We start from the raw sequence: 21,625 nt of genomic DNA, 5'->3' as shown, positions 1-21,625 counted from the left end.
GCTTCATTGCAGTCATCGTATGTGTGTGTTTGCAGTAATTATATTGTTGCTCATTACTTGTAATTTTAATGACTTAATTAAAAATAATGATTATTATTGACATTACTATTTCATTCGATTTTCGAATATCGCTGCAACTGCAAGGTTCTTATCTCCACCCACCTTATCCTTTGACTGGCCAAACACACACAAACAACACTCACAAACTCTCAGTGTCTGAGAACTATCAAAGAAGCAATAATGAGCTGGGATAACAGATGCATCCTTATTTCACAGAGTTATTGAGTCTAAATTACAGGAAAACTTGTCTTTATTACTGTAACAGTTAGATTCAGGTTAATACTGGTTCACACCGGATTTCAAAAAGTTACAAATACATAGAACACACACACTCGCAGGCACCCCACGTTCTCAATTATTACCCACCTACACACTGACTGCACAGCTGCTGACTGGTGTGTTTTCCTGCTGTGTGTTGATCTGTGGCAGGTAGGGAGCGGCGGTGAGCTGAACCTGGTAGCAGTGCAGAATGGTGCTGTGCTCGCTGTGGTTGCCCAATTTAACCAGCAGGCTGCTGGGCTGAAGCCGCTCCATCAGACCTGAGCCCACATGGACACCTGTCTGCGGAAAAATACAATGTATAGCAACATGCATGGGCCGGAGGTGCAGCAAAGACATGGGATGATCATGTCTCATCGTGAGGACGATGAGAATGTGAGTAAGCGTACAGTAAGAGACACAAGTGCATGCAGTGTTTATCCAGTCATACAACAGCACACACATGGAAAAAGAGGGGAGTCTCTGCAGTTTTCTGCTTTTACATTAATTCATTTTAGACCTCAACACACATTTGAATCTTTTTGCAGAAGAGTATCGCAGCCTCACTGAGCCGCTGGCTGTAGACTACAGTTTGTCACAAACTGCTGCTGCCAACTTGAAGACTCTATTGCTACATTTAGCAGATTTCAGACGTTCTGAAAACTAAGTTTTGAAACAACCACAGGGAGTATTGTTAATGTGTTGACTCCTTGAGCACTTGGTGACAAATTGGCACAGCTGACACTGACGCTGTGAATTCGCACAACTTGCTTGACAAATCCATAGAGGTCTCATCACAGTGCTTCCTATACACAGTAAACCTCCCTCCTGCTAAGAATCTAAGAATCTATTCTTAGCAAGGAGGCAGAAACAGTATTATATGCAAATTAGCATATAATGTCATCTGGCACCTTCTCACAAGCTTTTGAGCAGCCAAAAGCTAGTCTCATTGGAGGAAAGTTGGCAGTACCTGGTCAGGGACATGATGGTGGGTGTTTCAGATTATAAAGCCAAAAGATAAAAGCTGTTTCTTTGTTCGTGACAGCAACAGTATCCTTAGGTGGGAAGTGATGAATCCATTCCATACCATTTGACGGAAATTTCAGTGGAAGGCCAATGGAGCTGGCTCAGATTAAAAGGCAAATGCAATGAAGCACCACTTTCGTTGGTGCATCAGCTGGATGACACGACCTCATAATGTCTGATACTGGCAACAGGGATGAGTAGAGACTCACCTGCCTCACCAATTTCTGCTTTGCTTCTTTTTTCCCCACTGAATTTGGTTAATTAAACAGAAAAAAACTCCTGTCAGATGTGTAAGTTATGACTTATGAGGCTCATCTACACATTTAATTAGAGCATCATGGGACAATTTATACTTTGGATTAAGAAACGCTTCGATTTCAAATTCACAATTGGTTGTTTGCGTCATTCTCATTGCTCACTCCGTTTGCTGCATCATATTCAGTTTCATACACTCGGCGCGGTACAAAGTTGGTACAGCACATAGTGATCAGAGCGGAGATGTTCCATTGGCCTCATACAAAACGTCCCTATTGTTTGCTGTGTTCTGCCCCCCTGCATCTGTCCCACCCTGCTGTGTGACAGTTTCCCACCAGTTGACTGCTCTTTGATGTTTGTCAGCTCCTACTGTAACTGTACCTATGCTGATTATGTACTTCGTGGCTTTATGCTGGGCTTTTGTAAGGCTGCCAGATAAGCAGAACAAAAGGCTCACAGTCTCTGTAACAAAACAAACCTACACCAATAAACATGACCAATAAAAATCTGTTTCAAAGAAAAGGCAGTTAAAAAAGGCAACTGATGAAGATGTGGGTGTGTGTTTGTGCTTGTATGTGCATGTGGGGTTATTGTGTTATTACCCCTATTATATTAAGTTATTTTTCTATCTATTTCTATTGTTCTACATAAAATATTTGTTGTTAATATTATCATTACTATTTTTTGTATTTGCATTATAGAAATACATTGTATACTACCCTTAAAAAGAATTAACAACAAAAAAGGCCACTGATGAGGATGATTAGGATGATCATCAATCTCACAGCTTGAAACTTCAAATTTAAATGTAGGCAGTTAATACCAAACCCTGACGAAATATAATTACATGACTGGCTTAATTACAAGCAGCAAAACGATTCCCAACATTCACTTGTAATGAGGATGTGTGGAGGAAGCGGTAATCACGCATGATAAGTGGTACTGAAATGACTGAAAAGAAAAAATATGTGAACATCTACACTGAAGTTATTAAATCAGGTGAATTCCTGAGTGGGCTTTTTCACAGCATTCGCAGTGGACATTCTGACTTGTTCTAGAGTGGAGAACACAGGTGTTACTAATGACAATAATGATGCCTCTGTGCTCCTCAAGTCATGACAGCACAACAGTGAGCCAAGTGTGCAAAAGAGCAGGACCCTGAAACTGAGAAAGCTCCTTTAAATCTTTCACATTTACACTTGTGCTTTTCCTACTGTGACGTGTCAAAGGTCTGTTGCTGCAGCAGGTCCACCGGGCAAAATAAGGCGTTGACCAGACAGGTGGTGAAAAAGGCAACTGTGCAAATGATCTGATTATGTATATTTGGAGGTAAAACTGGAAGTAGGAATCACTCATCACACAACTAACAGGAGATTACATTACTTCCTAGACAGATACATGTTGAGTACCACTCAGCCTATGGAAGCAGTTGTAGAATGTCTTCTGCTCTGGAGGAGCTTTGTCAAGTCAGAGGAAATAGCACTAATAAAAGAAAAGCCAGTTATATCTCGGGCTCTGTTGCTTCGGTTTTTGAACCAATGGAAATGATGGCCCTAACCAACCAGGTTGGTTAACTGGATACAGGAAATATGCTCTGCTTAAGTGGTTAAAAAAAGTCAAGGTTGTTTTAACAGAGTATATCTATATATACACTGTTGCCCATAAAGTTGGAATCAAATGTTTTTTTACCTCTTCTCATGAAATGATTGTGACAATGTGATTTATTCTTGATAAATAAAGTTTATATCTTCTCAACTTTATTGATCAAACTCTTCCAAACATATCACAGTGAAACTTAAACCACAATGAACCTTTGCAAACTGTGGATTCAGGCTTTAACTAAACTGGGGGTATTGAACAATTATTCCAACTTTATGGGCAACAGTGTATATATATATATGTGTGTGTGTGTGTGTGTGTGTGTGTGTGTGTGTGTGTGTGTGCATGGATGACAATACTTAATTTCTGTTTGTGTTCTGTTTCTGACTGTAAAAAGATGGCCTTGTTCTTTCACTCTCACACAGACTAGCATACTGTACATTTAAATGATACTAAGGACTAGAGAAAATACAGCAAACTACAGTATTTACTGCACTACTTAGTACTTGAGAAATCATTTTCTATGTTTGCAATAACAATGTAGTCCAGCTGAAGTAGACAGCAGATATAGGGGCTCCTGTCAAGAAGACTGCAAACACCTTGAAAGACTTGTGGTTTTCTTCCTCCTGTGCAGTGAACCTGAAGCTCTGCAGACAGTGAGCCCCCATAGCAAGGGTCAATATGCCATGCCCCAGGGACCCGCTCAGCCCAGCAATAATTAAAGAATGGATCGGATATCATGGCGGAAAATCTGTCTTCTTCTTTTCTTTGTGTTCTTCTGCTTTTTAGGAGACTCTTTAGCTCCCAGATGACTTTTGGCTGGTGGAGGTTAATGGAGTCTAAATGACACAGACATGACACACACAGGCACACACATGCTGTGTACTCCCTGTGGTGTGTGTGTGTGTGTGTGTGTGTGTGTGTGTGTGTGTGCTCTACTTGTGACACTACTATAAATGAGAAAGTAAGGAGGGGGAATAAAAGGAAAGAAGATCGATGGATGGACAAAAGCAGGTGTTCACAACCTTCGCAAAGAGTCATGGCACATTTTTGATTTTTCACTACATGTATGAACTCCAAAAGCAATTATCACTACACACACAGACATGCACACACACACACACACACACAGGTACTTTTTTTTTGTAACACTATTGTTGGGCCCACCAGAAATGATGAGGACTACATGTTTGCTCCCTGTCTGATGTGCTGTTCAGGATACAACTTCCTTTTCAGTAAGACGCTTGTTTGGTTCAGCTCGAGCTGGTCTCCACAGTTTTCTTCCGTTTCATGGGCTCCTCACCTCCATTTGGTGGGAACCGAGTAATGAGTTATAAGGGCAGGAACACACCTGTTTCTTCGCTTCTTGGCAATAACTTCCAGAGCAGACTAGCCAGACTAGCTGGAATACATCCCTCCTATTTAATGCTTTTGTTTTTTCACTATACTCGTCAATATATCACAAGTACTTGTTTAGATGTGACGGTGGTGGACCAGAAACTCTAAACCATAATTGTACGCTCCCACTATTACCACAGATCAGGATCTCTGTGAAGTCCGATGTCTAGCCGTCCCAAACGGATGGACCTAATGTTTCCTTTGATTTAAACGATTCAAATGTTTCCTGTGGTCTCTTTTTAAGCCCACTTTAATGAGCATTGAACGCTGGACTAAAGCATTGAAGTCTTTGTTATAGCTGGACATGTCTGGGAGGGATAAAAGCCTGCATGCCAGCTTCTGTGGCTGTGTTTTCTGCGTTGAGGGCTTTTAGTGGCTCTGTATTCCTTGTGTGTGCTGCAGATGGAAACACAAGTTATTCTACCACAGATATTGCTCTGCGCCTCCTTATCATCTCATGTCTTGATCTGCTTTCTGCCCTTACATTTGTATGTTTACTAATGATGTGCTCTGAAGCTACTGAGCTCAGTGTGTATCCAGTGTACATACAATTCAATCATATTGCAGACTTTACAGTCTGCTGTGTTTTTCCATTGTCTTGCATGATTAACATGAAATTCAATTGATTTAAGTCAGAAACCATCTAATTGGAAAATAAGAAAATGAGGTTATGAATCTCTCGTCTTAATCTTGTGAACCCCTGTCCTGTTTAGATGCTCAGGCACTATATTCTATGATGTTTAAACAACAGCACGTGCTCAAAATTAGTTAAATGTGTACATGTATGACTTAATTGAAAATATTTTTGGACCTTGGAACTACGTCGAAGGTCAAGAGTAAACTACAGCTACTTGAGCACATAAATAGAACAGAACACTATGTAACATGCATGGTTTTTATCTGGAGCTGTTTCGTAGCATTAAGAGACCATTCATAGTAGGTTAGAAGTAATAGAGCAGCAGTGTGGCAACGCCGGTCTGAGAAATGAATGTTGCATCTGCCATGACTCATCCAGGAGGTAAAGGCAAATGGTGAAGAAACAGATGGAGAACCTGCCGTTTCAGAAGAGAATCTCTGTCACGGTCAATGATGATTAGTTACTGATTGAATGTCCTATTTTCAGTTTACAAATTGAATGAAGTCACAAGATGAACAGAAGCAGGGAGTCCACTCGTTCACTTCTCCCTTGATAATGAGCACTCAATAATTTACTCTTTAGTGAACTGTACTGAGATGTGAGACACTTATGATCGTCATCACCTTGCACCATATAGTGGATACATTTACAGCGCCTTGCAGAAACATCCATCCATCCATCCATCCATTTTCAACCGCTTATCCGGGGTCGGGTCGCGGGGGCAGCAGTTTTAGCAGAGATGCCCAAACTTCCCAAACTTCCCAAACTTCCCGGGCCCCACACACCTCCTCCAGCTCATCCGGTGGGACCCCGAGGCGTTCCCAGTCCAGCCGAGAGACGTAGTCCCTCCAGCGTGTCCTGGGTCTTCCCCGGGGCCTCCTTCCGGTGGGACATGCCCGGAAAACCTCCCCAGGGAGGCGTCCAGGAGGCATCCGAAACAGATGCCCGAGCCACCTCAGCTGGCTCCTCTCGATGTGGAGGAGCAGCGGCTCTACTCCGAGCCCCTCCCGGATGGTCGAACTCCTCACCCTATCTCTAAGGGTGAGTCCGGCCACCCTGCGGAGGAAACTCATTTCGGCCGCTTGTATCCGAGATCTTGTTCTTTCGGTCATGACCCAAAGTTCATGACCATAGGTGAGGGTAGGAACGTAGATCGACCGGTAAATCGAGAGCTTTGCCTTTTGGCTCAGCTCCCTCTTCACCACGACGGACCGATACAGCGACCGCATTACTGCAGACGCTGCACCGATCCGCCTGTCGATCTCACGCTCCATCCTTCCCCCACTCGTGAACAAGACCCCGAGATACTTGAACTCCTCCACTTGAGGCAAGGACTCTCCACTGACCCGGAGATGGCAAACCACCTTTTTCCGGTCGAGAAAAAAAAAAAAAAAAAAGGTGGTTTTGGTGGATACATTTACAGCGCCTTGCAGAAACATTCATACCCCTTGAACTTTTCCACAATTTGTCACGTTACAAGCACAAACTTCAGTGTATTTTATTGGGATTTCATGTGACAGACCGACACAAAGTAGTTGTAAGTGGAAGGAAAATACGTGGTGATTTTTTACACATAAAAATCTGAAAAGTGTGGCGTGCACATGTATTCAGCCCCCATGAGTCAATACTTTGTCGAACCACCTTTTGCTGCAATTACAGCTGCATGTCTCTACCAGTTTTGCACATCTAGAAGACTGCAATTTTTGCCCATTCTTCTTCGCAAAATAGCTCCACTTCAGTCAGATTGAATGGAGAGCATCTGTGAACAGCAATTTTCAAGTCTTGCCACAGATTCTCAATAGGATTTAGGTCTGGACTTTGACTGGGCCATTCTAACACATGAATATGCTTTGATCTAAACCGTTCCAATTTAGCTCTGGCTGTGTGTTTAGGGTCGTTGTCCTGCTGGAAGGTGAACCTCCACCCCAGTCTCAAGTCTTTTGCAGCCTCCAACAGGTTTTTAGCTCCATCCATCTTCCCATCAACTCTGGCCAGCTTCCCTGTCCCTGCTGAAGAAAAAAGCATCCCCACAGCATGATGCTGCCACCGCCATGTTTCACGGTGTGTTCAGGTTGATGCGCAGTGTTAGGTTTCCGCCTATCTGACCAGAGCACCTTCTCCCACATGTTTGCTGTGTCCCCTACATGGCTTGTGGCAAACTCCAAACGGGACATCTTATTGCTTTCCTTCAACGATGGCTTTCTTCTCGCCACTCTTCCATAAAAGCCAGATTTGTGGAGTGCACAACCAATAGTTGTCCCGTGGACAGATTCTCCCACCTGAGCTGTGGATCTCTGCAGCTCCTCCAGAGTTACTATGGGCCTCTTGGCTGCTTCTCTGATTAATGCTCTCCTTGGCCGGCCTGTCAGTTTAGGTGGACGGCCATGTCTTGGAAGGTTTGCAGTTGTGCCATACGCTTTCCATTTTCGGATGATGGATTGAACAGTGCTCCGTGAGGTGTTCAAAGCTTGGGATATGTTTTTATAACCCAACCCTGCTTTAAACTTCTCCACACCTTTATCCCTGACCTGTCTGGTGTGTTCCTTAGTCTTCACGATGCTGTTTGTTCACTAATGTTCTCTAACAAACCTCTGAGGCCTTCACAGAACAGCTGTATTTATACTGAGATTGAAGTACACACAGGTTATTTAGAGGTATCAGAGTAAAGGGGGCTGAATACACATAAACAAATCTTGAACACCACGTATCATTTTCCTTCCACTTCACAATTATACTCATTATACTCATTTTTTAGATTCATTTTTGCACAGTTTATATTTCTATTGTATTTTTTTTCACATGCTGCCTTTTCAATTGCCTTTTTTTATCTATTTTCATCTTTTTAGCTATTTATACTTGAATTGTTTGGCATTCATTGCGGATAGCAATGAAACAATTTCATTGTAGAGGGATGCTGTTTCCTTACTGTGCATATGACAATAAACACTTTGAATCTTGAATTATACTTTGTGTTGGTCTATCACATAAAATCCAAATAAAATACATTGAAGTTTGTGCTTGTAATGTGACAAATTGTGGAAAACTTCAAGGAGTATGAATACTTCAGCAAGGCGCTGTATACTCCAAGATTTCATACACTCAAACACGATGGCGGACGATGTAGAGCGCTATAAAGTAAATACTTCGGTCACAGCCCTGCTCTTTCGTCTCTATCGCCTTCACTCATCTAATCCTCTAATCCTTTCTCTCAGGGTCTTCATGCATCACTGGCACGTAGACTGATTCTTTTAGCATCTTCAGCATAATAACAGCCTTGTAGTGATATGGCCTCTGCAGCTGTTTGCCTGATTCAAATCAAACAGGTTCTTTGCAGCGAAGCCATTTTATTGGTTAGAAAGACAGATGTTCATTCAGCCACCAAGGTGCCAGCCATGCTCTTCTGAAAGAGCCGCACAATAAACTAGCACATCATACATTAATATGAAATAGCCTGTTTGGATATCATTGTTGTGCTCAGTACTCTGGGGGCACCAATAAATGTGAGTTTGCACCATTAATGGTGTCCATGCCAATTTGTCAAACGAGGAAAAAGCCTATTTAAATGACTAGGCTAGTCTAACTAATTTAACTAAGCTATCAGTTTGGTATAATGATAAATAATCAACTTAATCAAAGTTACCATATTGACAGCTAGTTGAAGGATTTGAAGAATTACAAAAGTTGTGCATGTTTGTCAAATCACGGCGCTTATGGTTGTGGAAGTCGAGGATGATGAGGAAAACACCATCCAGTCGTATTTCAGTTCAGTGGCTGTGACTGCACAGGTGGAGCTCTGGTCAAGTCCTAAATGATTTGGTCAACAAATGTTTCATGTGAACTAGTTTAAGTGATTTGGAACACTGAGTGAAACTGCTTTGCACACTAATATGGACATTTAGTTTACTTTCACTTCTACATATCGTCATTTTGTTTCTAAAACCTGCCTTACCTCTCAAAGCATTCCTGATTTTTACTTTTCATGCCAGTTATTTGACACCTGTTTGCCTGTTGACCTGTTAATGTAGGATATCGGGATATTCATAATCTCACTGTATCGAGTCTTAAAATAAACGGCTTGCTATTTTTAATGAGCCTATTTTTTTTTTTGTACCTAATTGAAATTCAACTGAAGGCTCAGTAGTTGGCCTCTAATTGAGTAAAATATGTTCTTTTTCACCTCTGATATATTCTGACATCATTTTGATTCCAGCGGCGACTCAGATAAGCTTTGCCAGGAGCATACTGAACTCAGACAGTCTTGCCATTGTTAACCCCTGTATGCTGGAGGCCATGTAAGACACTGATGAATTATAATACCCCAGACTCAATAGGAACCACCACGCCAACAGGCATAACACTACAAAGCCCTGACAAACACACACACACACACACACACACACACTAATCTTAGCAAGGCTATTCTTCTGCATGCCTGGCAAACACAATTGAATGGATCTTTTGCCCACTACCCACTAGCTCTGACCCACTAAACTACTTTCTTTCTAAAGAAAAGGAAGTAATTGTGTGTGGATGCATACCCTATATTCTGTCCAGTGGGTGGAGTTGCGGGGTCATACATTACTCCTATAGCATGCTTGAAAATGTAACCATGTAAATGTTTGTGTAGTTAGACCATTTTTTGTCAGTTATAGTAGACGGGAGGATGACAAGCAGATTTGTTCAAGCGGGAACTGTGCAATCTTTAAAAGACATAAAAACATATATTGATTTAGTGACTTTGGAGGATGCTAATATCTTGAGCTAATCCAAATGTGACATATGAAAGGTGTAGATGAGCCAGGTGCTTGGAGAAAGCCTGGGAGATGACAGAAAATACTCTTTATCAGGATAAACTGCTGTACCTAGCAGACCTTTTCAATGACAGATTCATTTGAAACATGTCATTTCAGTTATCATGTTTTTTCCTTGCATATGTGTTATGGAAGAAGTATGGTTTGTAATAGTGATGGTGTCTGTAATCCACTGTGAGATGGACCAGAAATGGCATGATATAGAAAATAAAAATAAACTACAGTAATCATTCACTGAAAGGAATATTGCTTGCATGCAATGTAGCGTTTGTCAGTATAAATGTACCTTAGCTAACCACTGATGATTGATTGGGTCATATTCAGGTATATTAGTTTTCTATATCTACATTCAGTGAATATTAATACCATAACATTCAATACCAACTACACATGTTAGTGTATTGTCAGCAGTGTAATTCAATAAACATACTTTCTGTACACAAACCTGGCGGAGAGGGCCAGATCCTTGATCCTTTGTTTTCCTGGGGATGAGGCCATCCTCTCTCCTGAAGCCCAGGGACGTGAGGTGATGTTAGGCTACAGCGGGAGCAGGCAGCCGGTCAGTGGTTTGGGGGAAGACTTGACCTCCTTCCGGGGTCTGAGGAAAATGAAAGGGGGTGACGAGAAATACAGGTCAGGATGGTCCGTGTTGGGATCTGAATGCATTGCAGGAGTCAAGCGTGTTGACTTGCTATCGGGAAAGCATCTCTGCTGATTGTTTTGTGGCCACTACATTAATATTTAATGTGAACAGTGAACTTTACAGCTCCCAGTGAGATGATGACTGTTATTTATGACCCAAGTCGCGACAGACTTACTTCTCTTCACTCTGGAGAGTAGTATTTGTGTCTTTATTTTGTCAAGTCAAAATATAAGGCATACAAGCAGCTTTAAGTCTTTGTAAAGCCACCACAGTAGTTACTATCTGCAAGATTGTAAATGGTAAATGGTCTGTATTTGTACAGCTCCTTTCTAGTTATTTCAACTACTCAAAGCGCTTTACATGACATCCTCATTCACCCATTCACACATCATTCATACAGGAGGAAATGTAAGATAAATGCTTTATTTCAAAAAGATGTACCATATAGAAGCAGAAATGGGACATTTCCATCATTTCCAGTGTGATTGGTTGGTTTTGACTTGTTGGTGTATCCAGTGTAGAAACAGATGGAGGACTGACACTGCCGCCATGCTTCCTGTGTAGACGTGGTATCAGACTTAGGACTTGGTGTACAGATACCCTGTGAATCACTCTTACACCCAAAGTTAAGACAGAGACTTTTCCCCTACTTCACGGTGAGCTCTATGGAAAGTTCGTTGTTTACAACTAACGACATTGTAAAGTTGGTCTGTAAATATAAAAGTCAAAATAAAATTGAGGGGTAGGGGAAAATTAATAACATTATATAATATCACATTTATTTAGCTGACACCTTCACCTTCTGGCTCATAATTATAGAATAAGTTCATGGTTACAACCCAGAAACTACAAGGATCATGCAAGTACTCCAGCTTCATCAAATACTCTGAACTGTCTCAAGCGCTACATGTACAAACAAGAGATAACGTGTTTTTGGTTGTTTGTTTTACGGACCATGGTGCAGTCTGATTTTGCTACATGCTAGCTGCCCCCTCCCCTCCTGGTGAGGGAGCCAAGTGGCTAGAGAGGAGCAAAAGGAGAACTTGCATTCTGGATGAGATTCAGCCAGAGGTGAGTTGCAGTAGTCTAGATGACAACATTCAGGCTGCTGACAGGTCCAGCAGGATGATGATGGAGGAGAGGGAGGATGTTTTAGCAGTGTGGAGTTCCTGTGAGATGGCAAGGAAGAGGGTTCACTCTGGCTGCTTTTAGAGCGTTGGGAAAACATCCAGTTGTCAAACAGATATTGATTATATTGAACAAATAGGTAGGTACAAAGATATTGAACAAATCAGTGTACCTGTAAATATATTTGGTCATTGCTCAACTCCATATTGATTTTTATCAATGCCATGTTAGTTTACACTACTCATCTCTACTGTTTTATGTTCAACAAAAACTTAAGCATTAAAGGAATACAAGTTTTCTTAAAAACTGCAGGCTCTGGATGGGAATGAGCGCCGTGTGTGAGTAATGTGTCACCAGGAGCCTGTCAGTCAAACAGTGGGTCATGTAGCACTCAGTGCATTATATCACATGTCAGCATCCTCCATGCCTTGCAGCCTGTGCAGCAGACCCTCAGTCAGAATGGATCCAGCTCAAGGTGAGAGAAGTGCTGTAGCCCGTTGGGCTGCCATTATCTCCCCTTTCTGCAGATCTCCCCTTTTCAAAAAAAAAAAAAACTGTTACAACTTTTAACTTGTTTTTTCACTGTTTGTTTTTATCTGTGTCTTGTATGATGTCCTTGAGTGTTTTGAAAGGTGCCTATAAATAAAATGTATTGTTATTATTGTCATTATTAGCTTTTCAGTGCCTGATGGCTATCACAATATGCTAGTTATTGCATTGCCTAATGCAAGTAGCTAGTTCCTGCTCATTTAAACAAAGGGAAACATAAACATGAAAAAAGTAAGTTTGGAAAGTTTGGCTAAACAACAATGTTATTTTTTAGTAACATGTTTAGAATTAGTTCTGAAATTGGAGAACTGAAGATGAAATCATTCATGTTGGTCTATCATTGGACCGACAAGATGTCAATATTGTGTTCCAGTTGTTGATTGGTTGGGGAGAGCATCCGTGTTTTGGCCAGTAACAGATTAGCATGAACAGAAAATGAAGTGGTTTAAATTGATATTAGAGATCAGGTCCTGGGGGGGCCAGCAGGAGCCCATCGTCCTCTCCCCTCCACCAACACTTCACATGGACTCTCCTTTCTCCTCTTGCCTCTTGATTATCAGAAAGAAAATGTGGGAGGTTTGAGATTCTGCTCGAGCAGGTACACAAGAGAGAATCCTCCAGAGGAACTAGACAACAGAGGAAATCTAATCTGTGATAAATGGGGCCTCAAGAGAAAGTTCGTGTTATGATCTGGGGGGGGGGAGTGCATAAGAGTAAAGTGGAGGAAGAAGGAGAGGAAATGGAGAAAGTAGCATCTTGTCTAATCAAAGAAAAAGGTGAAAAGGAGGAAAAAAGTAGTGATGGATTGAAGTTGTACTGGGAAGGACAAAGAGGAGGAGGATGGAGTCTGGAGTCTGTACTGTGGGATTTATGATCTCTGGTTGCAAACATCGAAACATTGCCATCTCTCCTACGATGGTTTCATAACAATTCTCAGTGCAGAGTTTGAAATTCCAGGGGCAGATATGCCATTTCCAAGGACTCCACTGATGCATTCAAGTGTTTCAGAGGGGAGTTCTGAAGATTTTACCGGCACTGGTTTCTAATATCTGTACAGGTACCCTGAAATAAGACAATAATGGAGTACATAGCGTAGTCCCATAGTGGTGATCTAGTCTCGCAGAGTTCTACCTACTCTGTCAGAGCTGAATTATTCTTGGCCACACTGTAACATTGTGTGGGTCTGTATAACTGTACTGTTCCACCATTCAGTTTTTCTGTCTGTTTTCTTCTCTTTTCCTGTGACCCAGAAATATGACCACACGGAGACCATAAATTTCCCTCAAAGTAATACAATTGGTATTTGGTAGAATCCTGTAATTCTCTGTAATTAAAGAATTTTACTCAAGTACTCCACACATTTTAGATAATTTACTTTAGTACATCTGTTGCAGAAAAGATGCCTCCGAACTCAAGCTCTCCAGTTTAACACATGCGAGTCACATTAACCTCATCTAACTCGAGGGAAGGAAGGAAATCAAATTTTTCTATATGTCTATTCCTTTCACACAAAAGAATGTACCAGCAGCTATCCTCCTTTAGAGAACAGGATCAAGAAGTATGTGAGTGCACAAGAAATATTATGTTCATATCAGACCATAAAGGCAAACATTGTGTGTGCTGTGCTCTGCTGTGCCCAAGGAATCGCTGCAAGGATGGGCATCTGTGCGTTTTCTATAGGAAGATTATTATTCAGAGCAGTGCAAAGCAATTCTGCTGTTGATCATCCGCAGAGAACCTCGGAGCTCAGGTTAGGCTTCATTAGTGATGTCAGTGCCTCTGCATGTATTTGTGCTTTTTTTTTAACTAGCTTGCTTAACACTAAACTTAGTTCAGTTGCACCAGGTGTCTCACCATGCCTGCGCCATGATCAAAACATTCTCAACACTAATTTCCTGGATTATTTGCAATTTGATGTTCCTTATAAAAGGTCAAGCTGCTGTATAACATGTATGTATGGTCATCCATCCATCTACCGCCTGTAGTTATCGTTAAGGGTCGCGTGGGGGCTGGAGCCAATCCCAGCTGGCATTGGGCAAGAGGTGGGAATATATGGTCCTAGATGAGAATAATAAGAAGATCAGACACAGCACAGACATCTACACCCCCCCCCCCCAATCTATCCGGCACAGGCCTAAAACTGTGAGCGTGTGCCCCTGCTGCACACAATGTTTTCATGCCGGTAGCCATGACGCCGGGATCGACAGCGGTGGTAGCTCTTGTGTGGCCATGGTAACCACAGAGACCACTGGTTGCTACGGCCATAGTGCTGTGTGTTCTGTCCCTGCACCCTTGCGGCCAGTGGCAGACGGGCCACACCTAAAGAGCACAGGAAGCCTGTGGACGCAGCCACTTGGCCAGTTGACAGCATTTCTAGTTGTGTGTTTCATAGTAGAACTAATATGAGTTGTTGTGTAATTTCCTGGTTTTCTCTTTCTATAGAAAACTTGTATGCTGTTTAGTGACCTTTGTAAGCATCTTATTTTTTGGGTTTGTAAATATCTGGTTTGTTTGATACTTTGGTTTTCTGTTTAATTCATGATGCACCTGAAGAGAAACAGTATTAGAGCAACACCAGTTTGATTAATTGTATACGATAACATTTACTGGTCAGTATAACATTCACTAGTTGTGTATACTAGTCAACAAAACTTACTTTTATTGTTAATCATGCTATGTTGCTATCCATTGCACCAAATTTAAGCTATTTAACTATGGCGGAGACAATATGTGGTTAGCAGCAGCCTGCAGGTGTACAGCCTGGTAGGATGGGATGTAGCCGGGAGCCATGGCACCCTGCTGAGGCTGATTCAGCTGAAAGCACTTTGATACACCCCGACTGAAAGAGATACAAAAAGACTGCAAGACTGTGTAGCGTTCTGGTGATTCAGAACTCTCAGGTGTTGCTGTTGGTTGAAAGACTGAGCTTCAGTATTTAGTTAACAATGGAGATGAAGAGATGCTGTGGGACTCCTGTCCAAGCAGATCCCCAATGACACTCATCTGTGTGTGTGTGTGTGTGTGTCGGAACAGACCCCCAATGACATTAAATATTGTATAATATTGGACAAAATATTGTCAAACTATCGAAGAAAGACTGAGATGCAGGCTTTGTTTTCTTGCGGCGTAACTGATCTGCTGATCTGATGAAACTGCACCTCTGATGTTATTGTATTTTGATGATACTGTAGATCTGTATTGCTGTGGCCTCAATATACTGTGCAGCTGTAGTATGAGGAAAATAAACAAAGATAAATATTGGATTAGATTTCACTGACAGATAATAAACGGATAGTTCAGACTTTTAAGTGGAGTTTTATGAGGTACTTATCCATAGTCATAAGTGTATCAGTTACAGTGGATGGCGATCAACATGGAGCAGGAGCAGTAATTTACTGCTGTGGACGGGGAGAGCAGAAAAACATATTTTAGCCACCTAATCAATATTAGTTCAAGTGTACGCTAAGTTTTCAATATTTTGCTTTACATTGCCATCAGGAAGCTCTTTCTGATGGGAGACTGAAGCTGTTATTTGCTCTCTTCAAAGCTTTGTTCCTTTTACCTCATTCTCTAACTAAAATATATTTCTGTGTTGGCCTTTTCCACAGCAGGACATTGTTCAGCATCCAAACTGAGGGCGTGCTCTTCAGCAAGTAATGCAGAAACTATGGATAAGTACCTCATACAACCCCACTTCAAAAAAATGTAACCATGCCTTTAATATGAAAGACTGCAATCAGGACCTAAAAACACAATCAGGACGTCATTACTTTTAACTGAGCTCTGTGACTTCGATCGAGGGATGTTCACATTCACTTCAGACAAAGACTCTGGCTCATTCAGGGTAGACCCATTCAGCAATCCACCCATGGATTCTGATTCAAATACTGAAGAAAAGTAATGTTAAGGTCCATCATCATTACCCATGTTGGTCCCACCAGAAAATGGTGAGGACTACATGTTTCTTGGACCCTGGACCCAGATTTACAGCCACCATTGGACACATGACCCTACAACCTCAGGTCAACAAAACCAGAGCCCCCCCACTGCTCTCTCTCTCACATCACACCTCTCCTTTGGACCTCTGAGGGTCCAGCTCTCTTTCACCTTGGGCTCTGCTGGAGACCAGCTCAAGCCTTGCACCTTGTCTCACATGGGCCCCACAAAAAGTCACTAAGTTCTATCTGAATCAAGTTCCTCAGCGCCAGCAGGTATGACCTGAAGTTTGCCAGCTGATCTTCAGAGCAAATTCATCTTCAAAAAAATACATAAAATCAGTATTCTGGCAAAAACAGACACTTCTGTTTTGTTTCCAGTTGGCGGAATAAAGTTGGTCAGAGATGTCTATAGTTAAAACTGAGAAACTTACTTACAAAAAAGCCATGGGCCATACTATCTCAAGGGGCCATATTACCTAGAATAAATAAATAAATGAGATTGTGCTTGCACAGTCAAAGAAAATCTATTTTAAAAAAAGCTGTTGACAAAAATCTAATGAGTTCCTTTGGCCCGTTAGTATGTACTTGTGAGACACTCCGGCCTTATTCTGCACTGTGCAGCTGATCTGCTGAAAACTGATGGATGTTATTGATGGTTATTAGATGATAGACAGTTATTCTGGATGAATGTCGCTGCCTGTCTGACTATTGAACTTAGTCTTAAGTGCTGCCTAGCCAATGGCCTATTTGCTCTGCCGCTTAGAGTTCCTGTTCACCAAACAGCAAACGCCTGGATTACAATTCAATTCAATTCAATTCAATTTTATTTGTATAGCCCAATATCACAACAGAGTGTCTCATAGTGCTTTACAAAGTTCACTGAAATAAACAAGTGTAAGCGAACAAACAATCTAATAAAGAGTCCAGCAGTCGATGAGGCCAGTGGATCAGTCCGATGGATCAGTCCGAGGCATCACCTGCCCTTTATGACCCTCCTTCTTCGGGAAGGAAAAACTCAAAAAACCCAGTGGGAAAAGAGAAACCTCCAGGAGCACCACAGTGAAGGAGAGATCCAGCTCCCAAGGACGGACAGGCTGTAGCCTTGGACAGACGCACATCCATTGGCTGGTGGAGAACCACATCAGCGGGGCCAGGACCAGGATCCATAGGAACCAGGGAACCACATCAGCGGGACCGGGACCAGGATCCACAGGAACCAGAGAACCACATCAGCGGGACCGGGACCAGGACCCACAGGAACACTGTTACTGAAAAACAGAAGTCAGCAAAAAGGGTATGACCTCTATGTATTTCCATTTTGACTCTAAAAAGCAGTATTACCTTTGTAATAAACTGTGTCAATACTACTAAAAAAATGAAGATGTTTTTCTACATCTGTTCAGAGAGCCTAGTCTGTACATTTCTGAATAACATATTGCTATTTGTTCATAGCCCTAATCTAAGGCGTGTATATTATATAAGATGTGGATGTGTTATTCAAAGAGTATCTCAAAGGTTCTGCAATACATCAGTCCAATATCTGCAGCTTTTTGGAAACCTTCCAAAAGATGATGCTAATAATGTCTGTGCTCTAACCTCAGTACTCCTCTGTTGTCCTGCTTATCTTGAGTTTCCCTCTCTCTCCTCTCCTTTTGTCTGTTCCTCCCCTCTACTCCTGTCCATTCCTCTATCGCCTCTCTCTGCTCCCCAACGCCTCTCTGAACACTTGTAGTTTCGGATGTTTGAAGCCTCGGGCTAGCCTTGTTAACTTAGCTCTCTGAGGCCCCTTTTTCTTTCCTCAGCTTTCCTTTCAACTGAGCTAAATGTACCCTTTCTCCTCACACGAAAAAACTGATGTTCCAAATCAGCAGCCCTTGCAAAATAAATACGGACTCCCTGACGGACGAAGTGGTGTACTGACTGGCTGGCCTGCTGACAAAGTGAGTCTGCAGGGCTCAACTAACTGGCTCACTCAACAAGAGAGTAGATGACTGAGTCACTGGTAATGTTCCTTGTCAAAAGCATAGATGTCAACTTGAATGTCTGGTAAACTGGCCAGCTGCTGATGTTTACCATGTTTACCATTAAGGTACCATTTCTCATATGAGTTCCGGACAATGTCCAGAGAATCAGGGGTGGATCTGTGTCACACAACAGGAGTTTGTTCACTCTGTTTGGCTTTGGCAAGGGGGGGCTCCTGGGTTGAGATCTCACAAGACAGTATATGATTCAAAAAGTACGGAATAGTACGGTAAGGTTTTGTTTGCAGCACAATGAGGATGACAGACGAGGCAATGACTCATCTGAAACGATGACTGTGTTTGTGTTTATCAAGCCTACATGTATTTGGACGTATTATTAATATCAAAGAAGGACAAGAGAAGAATGAATGTCTGTATTCTTTTTGGACTCTGTTGGACATTACAAGGATGTTGTACTTGAGAGCTGGCAGGGTAAAGTCTGGTCAGTGTCTGCTTTGGTCATTTACATTCTGGCACTCAGCTGCCCCAGATAATGTCCAGATAAGTTCAGTTTCAGTGCATGTGTGAAAGAGAATATTAAACGCAAAGTACAGCTGAGGTTGATAAGTCATTAGTTTTGCAAGTATTTGGTCAATAACATTTTGACCTGATGATAGTTGATGATAGTTCAAGCCAAAACGTCACAGAGTCACCAAAGTGATTAGAATTCATCTTGATTTGAAGATGAATGTGTGTGCAAAATTAGCCAATATTTGTCAAGACATTTCCCCTGAACCACAAATGTCAACCTCAATGGTGCCACAAGGGGAAAAGTCAGGGGATCACTAAAGTCAATAAGATTCATCGTCTGTGGAACATCAATGTACGACGTTTCATGGCAATCAATTAGTAGCTGAGATATTTTGGTTTGGACTAAAGCTGTTGGCCAACAACTAACTGACCAACATTACCATCTCTAGTGCAATGCTGCTAAACAGGATTTTTTTGGCTTTGGACTTGAGACAGACCTGTGTGTAAGAAGTTGCAGCTACATGCAGGCCTCTTCTGCTCGGCTGATGTATTTGGCTGTAGGATCTCCAGAGTAGAGTACAGCCTTGTAAGTTACTGAGATGTCCTTCATGGATTTAGCCGTGTGCACCAAAGCCTCATGCAGGAGACAGACTGAAGTGTGATTTTGTTTCTCTATGCATATCAGCCCAAAACATTTTATTGAATCAGATGATTTTGAAGTCATTTGGGCAGATATGACCACAGGAATTGGACCAAATCGATCACACCAAGACATGTTAGAGGAAGTCGTCTCAGCTCGGACACAAATAAGCTTTGGGGCTACTTGTTTGTGATGCAATGGTGGTCCTACCTTGATCTGACCCAACTCCAAAGCATTCTTTTGGTTGAGATAAAGTTTGAACTGAATGGCTCAACTGCATTTTAGAAAGTCTTTCAACAAAAGATACTTTTTTAGCACGTGGTAATCATACTGGCACAATACTGCTGTGGTACTCTATGTGGACGTAACTCCTTATGAAAACTGAATGCTGTCCTTTTTATATCAGTTTGTCCTGGTATTGTGTCAATCAAGATCATGGTAGACTGTTGGTATCATGTGTGTTTGTACAAGTGTTTGTATATTGTTTATTTTTCAAAATGCAGTGAGAGTGCAAAAAACATCAGGAAATAAATCTTCAGCGAGGCAAAGTCTTTGGGCAAAGAGAAAACATCAGAAAAAGACCACATTTTTTCAGATGATGAAATAGATGCCTTGTTACTTCAAGAAAATAAAAAGGAAAAAGAGAAGAAGAGAGTGGCTCTTCTATAAGTGATAGAGGGATCATGCTGACTATAGAACCATATCTAGTCCGCCACATCAAAGGCAGAGACCAGAAAAATGCTGATGTTTGGTGCTAATGGTGGAGGCAGTGGGATAGACGATAGATGAACAGACCTTGGCTAAAGCAAAGCCAACTAAAGAACTCACAGGTGGAATGTGCACATTGTGCTCGTACGTACACGCTGCATCTTGAAAATCGCTTGGAAAGGAGAAAGGGGGGTGACAGAACAGCAGAAACCAGAACTCTTGATGTGCTGTGTACTAAAACCTCTTCTTGCACTTATCTCACATCAAGCGAATGCACATGGCCAAGCTTGGATTGTGAAAACACACAGAGAGGGGCACATATCCCTAAAACAGTCAGGAACACAAAGAGAGGGCAGCGTTCCAGGTGGAAGCATCAGGGAGAACCCTTCATGTCATCCTAGGTGCTCAAGCCATCTTCCTCCCCTGTCCTCAGATACAAAGAGGAAGAAAGGAAAAAGGCTAAACAAGGAGGATGGAAAAACGGGACAAAAGGACTCTGAACTTAAGTTCTGTCATTGAAAATGTCCTTTTACTCTACTTTGCTCTTCTGTTATATTTCAAGGCAAGTGAACTCCTGACTTGCTGCTGATGATGCTGTCCTGCAACTTTCCCTGTCCCCTGGTCTCATTCTACACGCTAACTCTGACTGAGGATGTGAAACTGTAGCAAGCGGTTCATGCCAAAAGCTTTTTGCAGCGACCCACCCCATCCCAAGTACCCGATTGTGGCATTTGCATCTGTTTGTGCATCATCAGTTTTCTACACTGCGGAGGTGGACGGAGTTGAATCAGTCTTTTGTGTCTCAATGTGATATTTTCCATTCATTGCAGGACTTGTACACAGGGAGCCTGAAGAGACACAGAGTCTACCTCAAAGCTGAAGACAGAACTTCAGACAGTTCATGAAAGGTATTTAAAAGGCTGATTACAGTGAGGTATTTGTCAAGGCTGACATTCTAGCACTGCTCTTTCCTTTGAAACTTTCACTTTAATGTTCATGAATTACAAAAAAATACTTTATTAGAGTACTTTTTATCCAGAGCGGGGAGTAAAACTTTACAGAAGCTGCTTTAAGGGCGTTTTAATCCTAAAAGAAAGCAAGTGAAACTAAATCCCTGTACTTTTGAGTACTTTTGGGGGGGCTTGTCCTCACTTAACTGGCCTGTATTATCATCTTCTCATCTATTTCTGGTGCCTCAACTTTACCAGACATTTCTTTGACATATGAACTGCTTTCAGCTCTTTCTCAGCCTCCTCAAATGACAGATCAACTGCTTTTATTTCTCACTCTCCAACTAGCAATTGACCTACTTTCAGTTCTTGGTATTTAACTATTCATTCAATGACTTGATTTAATGCAAATGTTTACAGTAGTTGCACCTCAACTTATTTCATGATGTGAGGATACTGCCTGACCGTGCCCTTTTTAAGGTCTTTCTTTTAGTCAGAAGTTATCAGGGCACACTTACTGATACACACACACA

At 41.9% G+C, this 21,625-nt stretch overlaps 1 pseudogene; it reads left to right on the top strand.

The window, feature by feature from the left end:
* Positions 1-648: 648 nt before the first annotated feature.
* LOC139202575 (uncharacterized) overlaps positions 649-21,625 on the top strand; it is a 40,309-nt pseudogene continuing 19,332 nt past the window's right edge.

The sequence above is a fragment of the Pempheris klunzingeri genome, chromosome 6 (genome assembly GCF_042242105.1).
Source record: "Pempheris klunzingeri isolate RE-2024b chromosome 6, fPemKlu1.hap1, whole genome shotgun sequence".
NCBI classification, from domain to species: Eukaryota; Metazoa; Chordata; class Actinopteri; order Acropomatiformes; family Pempheridae; genus Pempheris; species Pempheris klunzingeri.
Note: the sequence above shows the minus strand (reverse complement) of the source record. Positions and strands in the feature narration are given on the sequence as shown.